This window comes from Monosiga brevicollis, genomic scaffold (genome assembly GCF_000002865.3).
Source record: "Monosiga brevicollis MX1 MONBRscaffold_26 genomic scaffold, whole genome shotgun sequence".
In the NCBI taxonomy this organism is placed as follows: domain Eukaryota; class Choanoflagellata; order Craspedida; family Salpingoecidae; genus Monosiga; species Monosiga brevicollis.
In genome coordinates this window covers 10,546-13,729 of record NW_001865063.1, presented here as the reverse complement: position 1 = coordinate 13,729, position 3,184 = coordinate 10,546, and the positions used below count along the sequence as shown (strand labels likewise).

The 3,184-nt window shown below is 56.0% G+C and overlaps 1 protein-coding gene across 1 annotated transcript in view; it reads left to right on the top strand.

Moving 5' to 3' along the window:
- MONBRDRAFT_11038 (uncharacterized protein) overlaps window positions 1-3,184 on the top strand; it is a gene marked incomplete at both ends in the record, with an annotated part of 21,291 nt that overhangs the window by 9,124 nt on the left and 8,983 nt on the right. The window lies entirely within an intron of this gene.

Here is a 3,184-nt window from a genome sequence, read left to right as displayed (position 1 = left end):
CACAGCCACGATGAAGCGGGCCATGGGCGGGGCGCGCGCGCGCTCCTGGTGGTGCGTTGTCGTCGTTGTGGCGCGACGGGCAAGTGCTGCCGAGGTGCAAGCGACGTCATGGATGAACGGGTGGCCAAACGACATTGCCGCGTGACCGTCATGGATGGACCATTCTTGCTGATCTCGTGTTGGGCTGCCATTTGTTGTCAAGACAATTCCTCGATCTGACCCATGAGGAGCCGCGATGGCTCGTGCGCTGATGGACGCGCTAGCGAGGCCCAAGAGCCACGGTGCCTGGTCAGATCCGGCACGAAGCACTCCCGCTCAAATGCAGGTGAGAAACCGATCTTAAGCCCTCTTTTGAAGATGCTATCCATGTTGCCCGCTGCCAGAGTCAAGAGCAAGAGTGATATTTGCGAGTTTTGGCGCGCGAAAGGCCGGGTGGTTCTGACGGTAGTGCTGTGTCACAGGGTAGCCGCTGGTGGATGAGGACTCCACAGTGAGCAGCCAAAGCGTGTGAAGAATGCGAGGTGAGCTTTGTTGTGACGTGCGCCGAAAATTTTGACCAGAGGCCCGGCTGCCATTTGGTGTTGGTTGAGGAGCAGGGATGCGCCTTTTTTGTTTTTTTTTGCCCTTGAGGGGGTACTAATGGTGGGGCTGGCGGGTCACAGGGCGGCGAACGGTGGATGAGGACTTCACAGTGAGCAGCGGAAGCGTGTGAAGAATGCGAGGTGAGCTTTGTTGTGACGTGCGCCGAAAGTTGTGACCAGGGGCCCGGCTGCCATTTGGTGTTGGTTGAGGAGCCAAGGCGCGCCTTTGTTTTTGTTTTTTTTTGGCTTGGGCCGTTTTGAGGGGGGGGTACTAAAGGTGGGGCTGTCGGGTCACAGATTAGCCACAGGTGGATGAATACTTCCCATTGAGCAGCGGAAGCGTGCGAAGAATGCGAGGTGAGCTTTGCTTTGACGTGCGCCGAAAACTTTGACCAGGATGCCGGCTGCCATTTGGTGTTGGTTGAGGAGCAGAGATGCGCTTTTTTTCTTGCTTGGCCGTTTCAAAGGGGGTACTAATGGTTATGCTGGCGGGTGACAGGGCGGCCAACGGTGGATGAGGACTCCACAGTGAGTAACGGAAGCGTGTGAAGAATGCGAGGTAAGCTTTCTTTTGACGTGCGCCGAAAATTGTGACCAGGGGGCAGGCTGCCATTTGGTGTCGGCTGAGGAGCCAAGGCGCGCCTTTTTTTTTGGCCCTTGAGGGGGGTACTAATGGTGGGGCTGGCGTATCACAGAGCGGCCAACGGTGGGTGAGGACTCCACAGTGAGCAGCGGAAGCGTGTGAAGAATGCGAGGTGAGCTTTGGTTTGACGTGCGCCAAAAATTGTGACCAGGGGCCCGGCCGCCATTTGGTGTTGGCTGAGGAGCGCGCCTTTTTTCTTGATTAAGCAGTTTCGAGGGGGGGTACTAATGGTGGGGCTGGCAGGTCACAGGGTGGCCAACGGTGAATGAGGACTCCATAGTGAGTAGCGGAAGTGTGTAATGAATGCGAGGTGAGCTTTGTTTCTACGTGCGCCGAAGGTTGTGACCAGGGGGCCGGCTGCCATTTGGTGTTGGTCGAGTAGCCAAGGCGCGCCTTTTTTCTTGTTTGGCCGCTGGGGGGGGACTAACGGTGGTGCTGGCGGGTCACAGGGTGGCCGCTGGTGGATGAGGACTCCATAGTGAGCAGCGAAAGCGTGTGAAGAATGTGAGGTAAGCTTTGGTTTGACGTGCGCGGAAAGTTGTGACCAGGGGGCCGGCTGCCATTTGGTGTCGGCTGAGGAGCCAAGACGCGCCTTTTTTTTTTTTTGGCCCTTGAGGGGGGTACTAATGGTGGGGCTAGCGTGTCACATAGCGGCCTACGACGTGTGAGGATTCCACAGTGAGCAGCGCAAGCGTGTAAAGAGTACGAGGTGAGCTTTGTTTTGACCTGCGCCGAAAACTGTGACCAGGGGGCCGGCTGCCATTTGGTGTTGGCCAAGGAGCCAAGGCGTTTCTTTTTTTTTTTTTGGCCCTTGAGGGGGGTACTAATGGTGGGGCTGGCGTGTCACAGGGCGGCCAACGATGGGTAAGGACTCTACAGTGAGCAGCGGAAGCGTGTGAAGAATGCGAGGTGAGCTTTTTTGTCGACGTGCGCCGAAAATTGTGACCAGGGGCCCGGCTGCCATTTGGTGTTGGCCAAGGAGCGCACCTTTTTTCTTGTTTGAGCCGTTTCGAGGGGGGTACTAATGGTGGTGGTGGTGGGTCACAGGGCTGCCGACGGTGGACGAGGACTCCATAGTGAGCACTGGAAGCGTGTCAAGAATGCGAGGTGAGCTTTGTTTTGACGTGCGCCGAAAATTGTGACCAGGGGCCCGGCTGCCATTTGGTGTTGAGGCGCGCCTTTTTTTTTCTCTTCTTGGTTTGAATCTATTCGAGGGGGGTACTAATGGTGGGGCTGGCGTGTCACAGGGTGGCCAACGATGGATGAGGACTCTCAGTGAGCAGCGGAAGCGTGTGAAGAATGCGAGATGAGCTTTTTTTGACGTGCGCCGAAAATTGTGACCAGGGGCCCGACTGCCATTTGGTGTTGGCCAAGGAGCAAGGCGCGCCTTTGGTTTAGTTTTGGCCGTTGATGGGGGTACTAATGGTGGGGCTAACGTGTTTCAGGGCGGCCAACGGTGGATGAGGACTCCACAGTGAGCAGCACAAGCGTGTCAAGAATACGAGGTGAGCTTTGTTTTGATGTGTGCCGAAAATTGTGACCAAGAGGCCGGCTGCCATTTGGTGTTGAGGCGCGCCTTTTTTTTTTTCTCTTCTTGGTTTGAACCTAATCGAGGGGGGTACTTATGGTGGGGCTGGCGGGTCACAGGGTGGTCAACGGTAGATGAGGACTCCACAGTGAGCACTGAAAGTGTGTGACGATTGCGAGGTAAGCTTTTTTGTGACGTACGCCGAAAATTGTGACCAGGGGCCCGACTGCCATTTGGTGTTGGCCAAGGAGCGCACCTTTTTTCTTGTTTGAGCCGTTTGATGGGGGTACTAATGGTGGGGCTAACGTGTTTCAGGGCGGCCAACGGTGGATGAGGACTCCACAGTGAGCAGCACAAGCGTGTGAAGAATGCGAGGTGAGCTTTGTTTTGATGTGTGCCGAAAATTGTGACCAAGAGGCCGGCTGCCATTTG